Genomic DNA, 17,550 nt, shown 5'->3' with positions numbered 1-17,550 from the left:
TAAGCAGAGTGTTGATCTGCTGCACCAGAAGATGTCTCCTATGAAATTCATCTATCTATTTGTAAACATCCCTCAGTTGTTTCGGTCGGCCCCCTTACAGAGTGACATAGAGCCAATTTGTCAAATTGCATCTCGAACCAATGATATTCGTATCAAACAAAGTCGAGAGCGGCTGAAGTTTCAAGGCTGTTTTGCCAATATTTGTCTAAAACTTCTTATAAAAAAGAATATTTATCTCCAAATTTGAAAAAAGCCGTAGATAGAAATGACAGGCCTCGGTCTCTCTCATGCCCGCCCTATCTTGGAGGACTTAGCTTTTCCACATAAGAGAGCATTTGAAGGGAGGACCTCCGAGCTGCCCTGATTCACTCTCATGTAGGTCTCCTGGCCTAAGTATCTCCTGACCAAATCCTGCGACTTCAAATTCCATATTCCCTCGTTATCCAGAGACACCAACACGGTCGACCATGATGCTGGGTACACCTACACAAAGCACACACATGTCAGATATGTAATATGAACAAACATGTGAATGTTTGGTATTAGCTCAAATCTTTTGCAAAATTTCTTGGGTTTTGACAAGAAATCTTTTGCACAAACATATATAGTATTTTAGATGCGCCACTCTTATTATGGTCAGCAATTACCTGGACGGTAGAACGGTAAATGGCATCAGCCAGATTATACGTTGGTATTGCGTTAGGGATCCATTTGCCCCAGCCCATACTGCCAAAGTCATCACAAACCACATCCTTCAGCACATTGTAGACAGATAAAAAGGAGAAAATGCGCAGCATATCAATGTTCCAGATTTCAGGCCTGCAGCGAAGGCAGCTTGTTCTCAAACACGATCTGGACGAAGTCCCCGTACCGTGCTTCGATGACCGCCGTGCCGAGGCAGGGTTTCCTCCTCTCCGGCCTGTCGGAGACGACTGTGAAGAAGCCGGCTACGGTGAAGTAGTCGGCGAGCTTCAACGGCGTGCCCGTGTTGGCGAAGGAGACGCCGTTCACCGTGTACCTCCGCCGGCCTCGTCGTTCCGGAGGAGGATGGTGCGGGACATGTTGATTCAGCCGTAGTGGAACGAGCCCTGCGGGTTCGGCCGCGCCGCGCTGCACGTCAGGTTCATCCTGATTCACAAGGCATCAGTCATTCCACAAATTTCATTGCTATATACCCATCCCTCTGGTGGATTAAATTGAAAAATAATGGCCTATTTCGGAACGCGGGAATTTCGCAGAAATTTTGTAGCAATTTCAAAGCACGTGTTTTATGCATGTGTTGTGGAAGAAATATCACATGTACCTTATGGACCTTGCCTGCTCCATGGAGTTGTTGTATCTGTTGTGCGACGACAGATCATCCAGCGGCGCGTCGCCGGGCGGGGGGCCGCTGCCAGAGCCGGCGTAGAGGACGTTGGCGAAGCCGAACAGCTCCGGGCGGACGAAGAACGAACTGACGACCATGTAGTACGACCGCCTGGGCGCCTGGTCCGCGGTGACGAGCACCGAGAGGGACTGGCCCGCGTGGACGTCCAGCGCGGCGTAGTGCTTCTGCAGCGTGCAGGTGCCCTCCGCCTACGTTCTCGTGCCCACCACGTTCGACACGCGCAGCCGGTACATGTGCCCTGGCCGGTGATTCAGCGAAAACTTGAAGTTTCTGTAACATGGCAGCTCGGAAAATGAACTGATCGGATTCAGATCGATCAGGTGAAAACTCCTGACCATGTTTCCTTAGTTTCCTCTAGCATGCATGAATCCCTATGAATTGATCTGTGAACCGACCCTTTGAGTTAGGATGATAATTGTGTCCCATAACCCGTCTGCCCGTGGGTAAATACGTTGATAGATTTAGGTTTTTTTTCTCATTCTCTACTCACGAATACGTTCGTAGGCAAGCAGCTCTGCTCGATGGGCAGACAGACAAGGGTACGGATAAAGCTTACCTATCCTCGTGTAACCCATTTATATGTGTACTTAGATGACAAGTAGAGCTCCTATACCCATACCCATCAGATTTTTCTCACATACGAGTATACCCACAGGCAGGGAAAATTTAACAGGCATGGATATGAGGTGCTCATGCGCCCGATTGCCATCCCTACTTTGAGTACAAGATGTATAATTGAAACTTCAAGGAAAATCAGGAACTTTTTAAGCTGATTTGTTCACATGTGATGTGTAGGTAAGCTCAATCTAAACATGCATGCATGCACATAAATTGAAACCAATCACTTACTTGGTTTAAACGTGATTTCGGCCTCGTAAGGGCCCAAGCCATTGATCAGAATGCCATCTGACAACGGCAGACCACGGCCCCTGTCCAGGTGTTCTCTCGTCTCCTGCTCCAGCCACAACAAACACACAAACCTAATCGGCGAGCACGTAAGTAACATGAGACGTGCACTTTGTTAGAAAAATAGTCCTTTCAGATTTAATTTAATTTAATTCTTAATATAATATGAATAAAAACATGTGTAAATAATCAATTCCGACTAGATTCTCAACTAACTCCGACGAGTCCTAACTAAATTTTCGAGTAGGATTCCAATAAGCTCCGACAAGCTTTGATTACACTACTACAGAACCGGTCAAAAGTAGCGCCTCATCAATACCGGTTAGGCTAAAACTGACACTGACAGTGTATCAGTGCCGGTTCGCAACACAATCAGGTAGAAACCCATCAATTCGGGTAAAAACCGGTACTGATAAGTATTATCAGTGTCAGTTTATATAAAAAACCGGCACCGATAGTAACAGTGCCGAGTTTTGTTATCAAGCGGCACTGAAGGGTGGAGCTGGACCCAAAAATTTTATTAAATTTGTTTAAGTCGCATCCGGCTCTATCTTCGTCAATCTCACGATCTCTCTCTCTCACGCTCACTCTCTCTCACAATCTCTCCGTCTCTCTCACACTTATCTCTCCCCCTCTATCTCTCACAGTCTCTCCACACACTTGATGGCGTGCTCCATGGGCAAATAGAGAGCGGCGGCCGAGACCCATGGGCGATGGAGGCTAAGATTCACGGGCGAAGCAAGGCCGAGCGACGATGAGGAGCAGAGGAGCTCGGTGCACGGAAGGCTCCAATGGGGCTACAGCTCGGGGAAGAAGGATGGGTGCAGTGTCCGGATTTGCTCCCCCAATGGCCCGACTCGGCGGACCGGTGGCGCAGAGGCGAGGTGCGGAGAGGCGATCAGGGGCGGGGCAGCACGGATCTAGGGGCGGGCGATGCTCTGTGGGGCGGTCATGGATCCACATGCAGAGAGGCAACGCAGATTCGGTAGGGCCCGCGCGAGCCAGCGGTGGCCGCTAGCAGATCCGACGGCACCAACGACGCCGGCGGCGCGGCATGACGAGCCGCCATGGAAGACCGTGGCCGAGGCGTGGAGGTGCAAGGCCAAGCGTCGTCTCTCCACCGATATCCCGTCGCTGGGGCCGACGATGTCATCGACGCTCCAGCGCTTCAGCATCTGCAGGTCGGACCGCGGTGAGGTGCAAGAGTTATGCGTCCTCAAGCCGTCCCTCCACACCTTCTCCCTCGTCGAGCTCAAGAAGGCCACACACAACTTCAGCAAAGGTCACCACTCTCCATGACCTCCATTAACACACCAGCTCATGAGTTTCGCCTCCAAGAACTCATCCATAGATGCCCGCGTGTGTGCAGAGAACATGGTGGGCAGGGGAGGGTTCGTGAAGGTGTATCGGGGTAGCCTCCCCGGTGAGGAGCTGGTGGCGGTGAAGAAGCTAATGGCGGTGTAGGGCAGGGAGCGGATGGAGTCGGCAGCGGGCTCGGCTTAATGCATCGAGCCGGCTCGTTTACCGGGCCTTTTTTCTTTTTTTTTTGTTTCATGAAAACCTCATCAGTGTCGGTTTTGGCACTGATAGTCGGATGGAGTGCTAGTTTTGGAATCGACACTGTTGAGATTTTGGAACCGGTACTGATGAGGTGTTTTGGAGTAGTGTTAGACCCTAGTAGGATTTAAATAAGTTTCAACGAGCCTCGACTAGCTTTTCAAGAATAATTCCCACAATGTATCTAATATATAATAGATCATAGTGTATGTATCCGACGACAACGTGAGATGTAGAAGCCCCCGTGATGACAATGCAGCAATCACGCTGAGCGCTTAAAAAAAAAAACCTTATTCGCCTTCTCCTGGTGCAGGATCCCAAGAGCGACATGTTCCGGAGACCTCCTCTCCCGTTCGTCGATGCACATTGGCGCAGCGGAATAGAGTAGATTACGTGTGACAGTGTAGTAGAGAGAAAATAGGTAAAACCCTAATGCGTGTATATCTTTGTGGCGACAGCTGACGGATATATGTAGAGGGAGAATCACGCGGTTGAGACGTGCCACGGTCGGACTCTGTTATGCCCCACAATCGGATTCTTAACCGACATGATTTTCATACACACACATATATGTGTGTGTGTGTGGGGGGGGTGGTGTATGTTTGCTCACACAGCAACAAGATTAAAACCGTAAAAGGAGGCCACACATACGCAAGCAACTGGACCTGATTTCAGTGGACCATTCATGCAGGTGCCACGTGTCCACGCCCTCTACCGTGGCCCCGACAAGATGAGACGAGCGAGCGCACGTGTGTGTTCTCAAGTTATTTCATCCATACATGCTAAATAGGTAAAGAAAATAATTCCTTATAAGTTGATCTCCCTTCACCTCTACTAACAAAGTGGGATAAAAATTAGTTAGATCTTTAAGATTTATTTAAAATCACATAAATAAAATAGACCGAACCTATATATTCTACACACTTTGCATGATCAATATAGAAAACTTGATGCATGCACATGGAGAGTGCACGTAAGAAGCGAAATCGACTGACCAAACTTTGCTTCATATTGTACTAGTCCCCTATGAGGACGTCGAACTCGCCGTCGGGTTGGGTGAACAGTACTGCGATGACCAGCTGGTTGTTGATGCGAATGGACCATGGCCACCGGCAACGGCGCACAGCCCCAGTGAGGGGGCGGTAGAAGAAGCTGCCGATCTCGTCCTTGGCCTGGAACACGTACATCTAATTCTTCCCCTGCGAGATCGCGTAGTTCGTCCCCGCCACACCATCGTTCCACGAGTTCCTCCTCATCTGCAGGCTGTTCCTGCATGTCATAGCACATGTTTTATTGTCGTTGATGAAATTCTCAGCGGCTAGCCAAAGTTATTAGTGGTCATTACCGTAGAATCATTGAAAACAGATAATATATCACAAACAATTTATTATTATCTATCACAGACAAAATACTCTCAGATAGTTATTAAAATAGATGTGTCTGCAATAAGTTAGGCATCTAGATGTGAATGAACTCACATATCGTTTTTATAAATCCGTCTATTTCTATAAAGAACCGTCCAAATAATATTCTAATTAATCATTAAATCAATCATTTACTTAACCATGACTTCAATTAACCATGACTTCAATGATTAATCAGAATACCGTTCCGATAATCCCGATACACGTTTTGTACCTAAGATCGGAACATATGTCTTTCCAACATATCACATTACAGCAAAGCTTAACAAAGTATGAGTAATTTAATTATATTATAAATTCTTAAGCATCCATAATTTCTTACAATTTACAGCAAAAGAGAGCTAGAAGGAGACTAAAATTAATCAACTCCTAGACAAAAAAGAACTATACAACAGAAACTAAAACTATAAATAAAAAAAGGAGAATGAAACCATATGCACTTAGGTTTCATCATAAAAGCACAGCCTCCGAATAGTTATCTACTCATACCCGCCACCACCCTCGGCGGGCGTGAAGTAGCCAAAGACTAGCTCCTACTGGTTGGTAGCACCTGAAAAAGCAGCGTGAGTACGAAGATACTTGTAAGACTTAATCCATATTGGTTACTTATAAATAACCTTACTCCAAGGATTATAAATTTAGATGTTAGCGAGAATACGACCATATGGTTAAGTAAATTTATATGCGAAAACAAAATTTGACAAAAACATATGTGAACATCTAGACTTAACCAATACAACTATCTAACCTATAACCATCAACTAAACATATATGTAAAAGGAACCATAGCAATATCATCTACAAAGAACCATCTCAACCAAACAACCACCTCAAACCAAACTCAAAACTCTACGACTGTTGCAAATGGACAAAAGCATGCTCATGACTGAGAATGCGATATTTTGAAATGTTTTTACACCCTGCAGGGGTACAACTTTACCCACAAGACTCGATAACCATACAGCTTGAGTGACCACATAAGTCCACCCAAGGGGTACTGGTGTCAACCTTTCCCAATAAGCTTCAACCATTTGAATCAAGCATCGCTCGGTGCGAAGCCCACTTAGGTTAACTACCAGAGCAACCTCAAGTGTCTCTTACAAGCTCGTCCGCTCACACCGTCGATGTACAAGCTCAAATGATTACAGCTACAGAGGTACTCGACTTATCTTACCATTACATCGACATATGGTAAGTACGGTAGTGCTAGAGCCAACTGCAATAATGATTGGTGCTTAAGTGGCACAAGTGGTCTACGGTGTCCAGATTTCTCTCCCAACCTACCCCAGGGAACTCTACATCGGGGCAGAAGATACACCTCTAATACCGTCCATATCTCGCCTCATCCTCACTACTCAACTAACCAACACTATCGACCCAATATTGTTATCGATGTGACAGTAATTAAAGCCTATAGCTCGCGAACAAGGTTGAACCATCGCTCGACTTCTACCGAAGAATATATGCATGACTAAGCATTTTGGTTAACTTTTAAACTAAACCATTATCATGTTAAACCCGGTTACAAGGAGATAGATCACCAATAACTCAAGTCGGGGTGTAATACATTAACATAGGTTCTACCCATACAAGATCCGATATCGACTCAACAACATTCATAACATACATAAAGCATATCTTGTCATATTAGACACATATGATCCAAATTAATGGGAGAAGCTTAGATGTTTGCCTTGCTGTTCAGGCAGTTATCTAATGCTACCCAAACAGAATTCATAGAATCCGTGTGGCTCGACGTCACCTTCAACCACACCCGTATCACGCTTCGAGTCTTCATTCACTAGAGAAGAATATATGCAATGATGAGTATGAATGAAGTGCAACAATGTATGCTACAATATGCATAATAACAAGCTAAAAGTGCAAGACATGTGAAATAATAGAAAACTTTGCGATCTAAACGACTTCGAAAAGCTAACAGGAGGCCGGAGACTTCGAGTCGAACTCAGAACCTCTGGGTTATACTCTGGACAGGGGTTCTTTGCTAAATCTAAATCAAATTAACCCGGACCCTTTGGGTTTAACCCGAACTATCCGAGTTGGGAGGATTATCCAGATGAGGCTTTGAGCAAGGGTGCTCGGTTAAAAGCACCGCAAATTACCTGGACCCTTCGGGTTTAACTGGACTATCCAGGTTAGGCAGACTTCCACTTTTCAATGATCTTCCTCGATCGATTCAACTTGCATATTAAATATATCCTACATAAACATACATATACACTATACAAAGGGTTCTAGACTCAACTTACACCATAAACCCTAATGGTTTTTAGCACGATTCATCGGGGTTTTCACTGGGCTACCCGGACTATTCAGGTTGTCCAGAGAGGTTACTTTGAGGGGGAAAACTCAGCCGATTTGATTTGCGAGCCTCTCCAAACCAAAGGGAAACATGTTTGAGATAGTTTATAGAGTCTAGAACTTACTCACCAACCTAGCAACACGATTCCTAGCACAAATATCATCTAAATCCACTCTTTTTGCTCCAAAGCTCAAGAACTCAAGAACTCCGCAAACTTAGCACCAAACTCGAAATCGACCCACCAATTCATGTATTCTTGCTGAGGGAAGCCTAAGGGATTTACCCATGGTGCTTGTGGAGATTGGTGACCATCGGGTGATGAAGGAAATGAAGAAATCGTCCGAGAAGAGGAGTCCAATAGTGGTTCCTCGTGCTTCAAGCAAAAACACCAAAAACATCAAGAACGGCTCAAATCTTTTGGGAAAACACAAATGAATTGGATGGATGGGGAGCTTATGAGCTAGTGATCACGTGAATACCACATGCGTACCTTGATTCGGCTTCTATAGGGAGGAATTGAGGGAGAAAGAGAGAGAGCTTTAGAGAGGGGGGCTGCTCTCTCCTTGGTCGGTTGGAAACAGGAGGGAGTGAGAGAGAGCACGGTGGGAGTGAGGGAGTGGGTGGGGCTGCTGCCCCAAGAGGAGATGGGGTGGTTGGTCACCCATGTAGTCCTCACATACTAGAGAAAGAAGCCCGTTTCAACTGCGAATCCATTTCTTTCTCTCATCTAATTGACTTAAAACTTAGTACTCTCATAATCTGAAACAAAATTATTTAAAATTAAACATAATGCTTATGAAGCATGATTAGGCTTCATTACGTAATTACTGCTTTGGGACTTGACAAAACTCTGCATCCTCCTTAAAAGAATCTCGTCCCGAGATTCGGTACGAGTCATGGAAGAGTATGGTGACTCGAGAGATCTCCTGATTTGCGTAGTAGCGAAAAGATTTGGGGAACATCAATATTCCACGCTGTGACTAATACTAAAGTAACACTCACAGGTTGGAGAAGAACTCAGGATAATTGGCACGAAGCTGGTCTTCTCGTTCCCACGTCACTTCATTTTCAGAGTGATTACTTGATTGAACCTTGAGGAACTTAGTCGACTTGCATCACGTCTTCCTTTTAGCTTAATCAAGAATACAAATTGGATGCTCACAATAAGATAGATCCGGTTGCAATTCTTGAACTTCCACTTCAATGACTTCGGTTAGGACTCGAAGGCATTTCTTCAATTGCGAGACATAAAAAGCATTGTGCACGGTGGAGAGGGATAGATGTAGCTCCAGCTGATAAGCCACCTCACCACGCCAGTCAATAATCTGAAAAGGGCCAACATAACACCACCCCTCAATATAAAGTGAGATCTCGACGGGGGTCGAGTCCCTTTCACTGCACCGAGGTGAGTATCATATAGTTCCCTTCATGGTTTAGTTAGCGTTTGTTAGGTTTTCATTGCTTCGATATGTGCAACTGATGGCACAACCTTGCTTCCATTGTAGATCTGCAATGGCGCAATTCACGGCAATAAGGAGTTGGCAGGATGGGGTGTCCCTATGATGGATTTGACGGCAAATGCTTGGCGTCGACTTCCTCCTAGTGGAATTCGTCTTCTTCACTACTATGAAGGCCTCCTCCGTCGATCATGTGTACGCTGTCAACCGTGTTTTCCCTTCTATTCTACCTAATGGAAATTTCTCCATTTCTGTTTGTCAGAATGGAGATATTTTTATCAACTTCAAGACATACTCGAATTCCCATTTCTTGCTAAACCATAGCTGGCAGTTTGGCACTAACACAGTCTGCTTCTAGCTAATGCATGAGATAGTTAAGGTGCAGCTAGATCCGGATGACTACGAGCTGCTAATTGAAGATGATGCTTAGGTTGACATTATGCTGAAACGCAGGAGGCTAAGATGATATCATCATCTCATCTTTTTGAAAAACGGCATTGATCGACCCAAGTGTGTTGATAACTTTTCGTCTTTTTGGAAGACAATGTTGCCATGATGTCAATCATTTCATCCTTTTGGAATACGGCGTTGATCGACCAATGATGTATAACTAGCTAGGTTAATGTGTTCTGAATAAAGTGTGATTTGTATCTATGTGATGTTCTTAACCTTTTGTGATATATATGTAAATGTTTGTGGTTTGTGTTCTGAACAATGTGTGATCGATATTATGAATAATGTGTGATTGATGTTCTAAACAATATGTCAATGTGTTTAATTTGATAATCATAAAATGTATATCTGTGTAAACCCTTTTTTAGCTAGGAAGCAAATTTTCTTATAGGGGGAAAGGGAGATATAGACGGTTGTTTTTTTAAAAAAATCCGCTTGTGACAATTAACACAAACTCTTACTATGCACATACGGTTATCTAGAAAATCCGTTTTGTGTGTAAGTGTATTGCATACGGATTTGAAACCATCTATAAAAAGCTTGATATCGTCTGTGATAAGGTTTAAAATCCATCTGTAAATACCCATTCTAGGATAGTGGATATTGTACGTGCATGCACCATGTGAGGAAACGCTCATTGAGGGTGTTGATAACGTTGACATGGGCGACGTCGTTGGTGGTGAGGTTCAGCCACTACTACAAAAAATAGTTTTCAGAGGTGGATGGTAACTCATTTATAGAGGCATTTAGCCACCCACCTCTGGTAAAAGTCCTGTGGAAACTGATTACTATAGGTGATTCCATAAGTGAATCGCCTGTGAAAGCCGATTACTACAAGTGGTTCTTTAAGCGGACCGCATGTGGTAGTCAGTCCTTGAATTGACTTTTTTTGCCTTAAAAAAGCGTTTTTTTTTTTTTGCACTTAAGGAATCCCTGTTGTCACGTCATTGCAAATCACAAGTCACATACTTTTCACGTGAAATAAGCGTGCGTGCGGTTGTTGAGAATCGAATGTAGAACCTGGCCCCTTGCGGGAAGCTATCTTACCATCCCACCATAGAGTGTTTGCTAATGGCAATATGATATATTTTCATTTTGGTCCTTATTTATTGAAACCTTAGATGATCATTTAGGCATCTAAATGACTTTAAATAAAAAAATTACAAAGTTATAAATCTTGTCGAGAGCTACAATTTCATATAAAGTTTGTCTCCATCTGACTTCGTATGAAAAAGTTATGAATTTTTTGAGATAAGCTATGATCCATTACCAAAGATGGTTCACATAAGAAACCACCTATGAAATGACCCTCAATTACCAGTGACGATTCTGGTTCTGATAACAGATGATAATTTTTCTTAAAAAATTCATAACTTTTTCAAACGAAGTCGAACGGGGATATACTTTATATGGAAATTATAGTCCTCGACGACATCTACAACATTGTAGGTGAAATCTTTTCATTTGAAGTCATTTGGATATCCAAATAATCATTTGAAGTTTTATACATATGAAATAAAAAGAGTACATACGCTATTATCATCACTAGTACTTCTGTAAACCAAGTCTCTAAATCCTCCTGAGTCCCTTCGAGTCAAAGTCATTTTAGTAATCCAAACCTTCTTGGAGTCCTTTTTATTATCAATACAAACCTTTTTGGAGTGCTTTTTATTATCAATGAAATCCTTATGCATCCAAATAGTTGGGCCCTCCCCTATCTTGCATGCCAACCTTGTAGGCCACTACATTGTCACTTTTCTTTTTCTTGAAAAGATAGTGGGGGTATTTGATCTTTTTCTTGTTGATCCTGTTGGAGATGTTAGAGTTGGTAGTATTCCTTTTCTTTTCATTGTTCTTGAGTTGCTTGTATTAATAGGACTTGTGGTAACAATAGTATATACACTCCTTTTGATCTCTTATGTTTAAAACTTCAAACGATTATTTGGATATCTAAATGATTTCAAATAAAAAAATTAACTAAAAAGTTGTAGATCTTGTCAAGGGCTATAATGTTCATATAAAGTTTTTGTCCCCATACGATTTCATATAAAAAAGTTATAAATTTTTTAAGATAAGTTATCATCCATTACTAGAGACGGTTCACATAAGGAACCCACTCCACGAGATCGGTGCTAAGAGTGTCCAGATCACTGATCACCTAGGAGTAGCTACCATGATCTTGCTGCTAGCTCCATCTTAACCTGGCATGATACCTAATTGTAGGTCTCATGTCATCTACAATGACATCAGAGATGGTGACTGGATAGTAGCTCTTGAGCACTCAATGCTGACAAATCGGGAGGTACTCCCAGCTCTATAGCTATAAAAGGTATAGGTAGCCTGTAACAGATCCTTTCTTCTTTAACCACTGGGGTGCAACAAACAATCGTTTATAGGTTGTAGCCAGCATAGCAGATCCTTAACTGTAAGATGTTGGCTTATAAGGATGTGACGCGAGCTGACTCGCTAACCATAGAATATTGGGGACAACATAATCTGCTGCTATGTTGCAGAACATGATTCCTCACAGCAAGACGTACAAGTAAACCATATAGTGATGCATAATTGTAGCTTCGTCTGTATCTGGTGGGTATGAACCGAACTGTGGCAGCCCATGAATTCAGGACATGTAGACCCCAACATCCTTTATATCATATTACATACTAAACCTACAAGATGCAGAGGGTCAATAAATCTTGAATAACACTACAACATTTGAAGTGCATTACATAACAAATAATTACCTACTCTCAATGTAACCCTTCCACTACTCCTTGGCTAGTCACGAAACTGCTAACGAGGTGCTCCTGATTGGTAGCACGGTCAGCATAGCCACGTCCCTCAATGTTACATCCATCTCACCAAAAGGAAAGTGAAACATATGCGTCTCAAGACGCCACCGGTCGACGAGACCTGTGAGTAGTGGCTACTCAATCGGCGGGAGAGAAGTCATGCCACTGCCGCCATGGGAGCTCTAGCCATTATGAGAGCAAAAGATAGTAGTCTTAATCGTGCGAGTGTCTCGTGGAATCGAGGGTCTAACTCCTTGATCGTATTGACACTCTAGGCTCACAACGGAAGCAACTTTAAATGTATCAAATATATGTACTGAGTTAGTAGCAAATTATCGTAGCAATGCAGAAGCACATATAATCGTGGTACCTGCTACCCCGTGAAAATCATTCTTCTCATATGGTTCTCGTTGTACCGCTGCTAAAGAAGCTCGGGAAGACCACCATGAGCCATGACAATGATATCAAGCTTCCTGGTTCAATAAATAGGTGAATAAAAAATTAGAATATATTACAAGCTTCATGGTTCAATAAATAGGTGAATAACAAGCTACATTGTTTAATAAAAAATATTGTTTGTGACACTAGTACCATACGATATATTACAAAAAAGTAGTACAACTAATAGGTGAATAACACAATCTAGAATACAAACCATGTCTACGAATAACTTTAAAAAACAAACTAAATTACAACAACTCTAATACAATACAGTTCGATAGTGGTATGATAGTTTACTATCGGTTCGGACAAGTCCTCCTGTTATAGTCAGGTTGTTTGCAAAGTTTGCACTTAGGTAGGTCTAGGCATGTCAATGGGGCCCCGTTCCCCGTCCCTCGACGGGAAATTCCCTATTAGGGGATGGGGATGTGATCAATTCCCCCTCGTAGGGGGTTTAATGGGAGAAAAGTCCCCCTGTCAGGTATGGTGGAGGCGGGGATGGTTTCCCATCCCCCGTCCCCGTTTCCCCACGGGGCCCCAAATATATGGGATGATTTGCTTAACCCACGGGGCCTAGCCCAGTCTATGATTTCCTTGACCCTAAAGTCTTGTCCTCCTGACTTGGAGCCTTTACAACATAGGCTCACCCTAGCCGCCACACACCCACACCTGCCTCACCCTGAGACCTAAGTTCCTGGATGCCTAGACACATTGGTAGAGGCTGGCTCAGAGAGTGAGGGAGAGAGCAAACAGAGAGAGAGAGAGAGGGAGAGGGAGAGAGGGGGGGGGGAGAGAGAGAGAGAGAGAGAGAGAAGGTAGCGACGGAGGGGCGCGCCGAGGGAGACTGGCCGACAGAAGAGATAGTGGTGCAGGCCGGCGGTGACTCTTCGTGTGAGGGGGAGAGAGAGATTGTGAGGGAGAGGGAGATTTAGAGAGAGAGAGAGGAAGAAATCGTCCGGGGTTGGAGGTTCATCCGCGGTGGCAGCCTCGACCGAGCGGCGGCCTAGGTGAGTAGGCCCTAGCCCCTCGGCACAGAAGGAGGTGAGGTCGGCGGAAGGTTGAATCCGGTGACCAAGTGCAGCTGAGCGACGGCGACATCGAGGGAAGTGCGTGGCACTGACGACAAAAGGCATGGCGGTGGCGGCCTTGTGTTGTGGATTTCTGTGGCCCTGTTTTTCCTGCATGCGAAGAAAAGGGAGAGGAGGTGGCTCGGGTGAAGGAGAAGAAGCAGGGTCGATGGTCAGTGAGGGACGAAAGGGATCCTCGCCGCATTGCATGGCTTACGCCTGTGTCGCTGCCCCTGGCCACGGTCGGACCCCGTTAGGTACACATTCCCCACATGGGGGCAGGGATGGGAGAATTTTCCCCCTAGCATGTGGGGACGAGGATGGGGAAGGGGGAAATTTCCCCTAATCGGGGGCGGGGGTGGTTACCCATTTCCCATGAGAATTTTCCCCGATGCCACTCCTACGTAGGTCGGTAACATCATCTGCTTCATCCATATCATATTGCAGCCTTGTGGATCTAGACCTTTTAGGATCCGTACGTCATTCTAAGGAATAAGGTACCCACTTAGGTCCCTCGAACACTTTGTAGCTCCTTTCGATGTTGAAGGTCCGCATCGTTGGAAACCATGTGCTTCTCAATGTATCGATCGTGAAATACGATGATACGTACTGTGATCTATCATTACCGCCCCTGCTAGCGGCTAAGACATGGGAGCACGGGATATAGTGTAGTTTTGGGTTCACCTCGTGAGGCCCAATTTGACATTGTTGTATGGTGTCCTCTACTCTATACCCTAAAGCATACCTACGACGGCACATGATCCCGAATTCATTGTTGGTCAGGTCATATATCCTCGTTCGATGAAAGTGTACTTTGTTCCTCCTTCCGGATATGTTTGCCTCCACCTTAGGTGCGAACCGCGTGATGCACTTCATAGCAGTATTACAATGGTCTTGAAACTAGTCTATCATTCTATAGAATGTGTGCTCAATAATGACACACAATGGGAAACCCTGTACTCCTTTTAGGAAATTGTTGAACACATCCACTATGTTCGTTGTTATGATGGTATACCTAACATAGGATACAATAATTTTAGAAGGCATATTTACATAAGAAAGGGTAAAATATGATCATTAAAATTATATATGCTAACTTGACATCATTAGTGTCATGAATTAGTGCTCAACGCTCCGCCAGCTTCTCTGCTATCCGATGGCTAAACGTAGTACGTGAATGGCTAATGGTAGTTTGGCCACCACCATTTGCGTCCGTAGATGATCCTTCTGTGCTTCCTGCTCTGCCATCATCTTGCGAGTGGTCTCATTTAACTCTCTCTATATCTCGTTGAACTTCGTCTACTATTTCTGAAGACACAACCGTTTGAATCTCTTTACAAGAGACTTACTGTAGTACCATGTGTACATGTTCGTGGCCAAGTATCGCATGCGTCATCTTCTCTCCACATCAGCCATGCAATGGAGTTATTTGTGCTATCATGCAGCACGGCCAATACATGCAGAAAGCTCTTGTTATGGTTTGAGATGATGCAAACTCATTCCCTATTACCCAAGACACGTGTTCTCACCAAGGTGAGTAACCACAACCATCTATCATTGTTCTCACTCTTAACCATGGCAAAGGCAAGAGGAATAATCGATTATTTGTATCTACTGTCATCGTTGTCATAAAGGTATCATGGTACTTACTACTCAGAAATGTGGCATCTACGCATACAACCGGCCTGCAATGTCAAAAAACTTCGACGCATTATCCAAAAGACCAGAATAACCTAATGAGGTATCGATCAACATTGTTGTATGACCCATCCTCTAGCTTGATCGGCTCATCCGTCATGGCTCACTGGATCCCTGCATTTGTCATGGTAATTTTCCGTAGTAACCTCAGAATATGGTTGTAAGACTCTTCGAAGCTTCCAAACAACATCTTCAACACATTCTGCTTCGCTCGTCACGCAGTGTGGTAATTGATCAGCATACCTGTTTTAGTCTGTACCTCCCCCATAATCGATTTTGGTGACAAACATATGTCTGTGCCAACAAGGGTAATGAAGAGTTGGGCTATGAACCTCACATCAACAGCGTGGCTCACATTCCTAACAACCTCTTTGTTGTATGTATGCGAGGTGTGTCTACTGATCATAAAATAGTTCTCGTATTTCAGTTTATATACTCGTACAAAGTAAGGACAATTTGGGTGCTTGATACACCTGACTTCATACTTCGTAGAGTTAGACCGAACATATTTGTGGTCTCTTCTTATCATTATAGCATACTTGCTAATAAAATGGATGACCTCCCCCTGTTACAAAACCGTTACCCGACCTAGAAATATCGCCATTCTGATATCCTAAGTTAGATAAGGTGCTATACTCAACGATAACACAATCCAATAGCCCAGCACAATGAAAGTACTGGATCGCCAGCATTGGATCATCGTTGTCAGCAACTTCTTCATCCCCGCTACCACCGGCTTCATCATCCATGTATCCCGCATCTACCTCAGAACGGTCAACTCCAGCTCCCTTTCTACCGGAATTGCCCTCCCTCCTCTTTATGCATCACATGCTGCCCTAATCCTTCTAGGCGAGTCACTGCATCACCTTGCACCAGTCGTGGCGTTTTGTTTACGTATACCCCCACTTTAATGTTTTCTTCCAATGTTTTGCATGAGTACAAAGCTTATGTGTTGTTCATTCTCATCTTGAACAACTTATGAACAACGATCGAGCTGTTTGGAACAAACCATGACCGCACACCCTCCAGCACAACAATACGAGACTGATGATTCACACGCAAAATGCTCATAATATGTGTTTTAGGCCGTTTAGGTTAATAGGTAGCTCAATCAGACTCTCTATATTTTGACAGTTCTGAATTGTTACGAGCCTCCCGTACAAAATTACGAGACATTCTCCATAATAAATATGAAAAGCCATACCGTATCTGCTAAATAAACGTACATATAATAAAATAACTACTTAAATATATGTACGATACACAACTAATTATTTACATGTTAGTAAATTAACGATGCTAATTAAATCATCAATATTGAATTCAAATGAAATTATTAATATTTCAGATTGAATTAAAATATTTAATAAACATTACCTAAGTATGAATATACAACTATTGTGATTAAATATTTAATAAGTATTAATGCTTTTTTTTTTGCTAGAATTCACTTTGCAAATTTTCAATTTGATAATTTATTTCAATCAAATCTTTCTGTCCACCTCAAGTTTTTTTAATCTTTCTAAAATTTATTTCTTTTTTTCTTTTCCTTTCTTTTATTTTTTCTTCTCTTTTCTCTCATTACATCAACACCCTACTTACACCTATAAAAAATATACATGCACTCTATACCACTACTTGCACAAAGTGCCACCACGAGGGGAGGTGTCCATGGCCATGTGGGGCCCACAACCATGCATCTTTATTGCTGCTACACACTATCTTCCACGGTTCCACTAAACCTAAGTGGTTAAGCTAATTAATCAAACTAATTGAATTAATTAAATTAATTGAATTAATTGAATAAAATTAATTAATTCGATTAATCATATAACTCTAATAACTCTGATTAAATTACGTAAATACTCTAATTTATATAATAAACTAAACAAATAATCTAAGTACTCTAATTTCTCAAATTAATATAATTAAAAAATATAATTAAATGAATTAAACAATATACTTACTATAATTACTATTATTAATCTAAGTATTAATTAAATATATAATCTAAGTACTTACTATAACTTGTAGTGCTGCTCCTT

The 17,550-nt window shown here is 43.1% G+C and overlaps 1 pseudogene; it reads right to left on the bottom strand.

Annotated features, from left to right (window-relative positions):
• Positions 1-285: 285 nt before the first annotated feature.
• Positions 286-16,254, bottom strand: LOC133917852 (monocopper oxidase-like protein SKS2; annotated as a pseudogene).
• Between the last annotated feature and the right edge of the window lie 1,296 nt (positions 16,255-17,550).

This window comes from Phragmites australis, chromosome 5, assembly GCF_958298935.1.
Source record: "Phragmites australis chromosome 5, lpPhrAust1.1, whole genome shotgun sequence".
In the NCBI taxonomy this organism is placed as follows: Eukaryota; Viridiplantae; Streptophyta; class Magnoliopsida; order Poales; family Poaceae; genus Phragmites; species Phragmites australis.
Note: the sequence above shows the minus strand (reverse complement) of the source record. Positions and strands in the feature narration are given on the sequence as shown.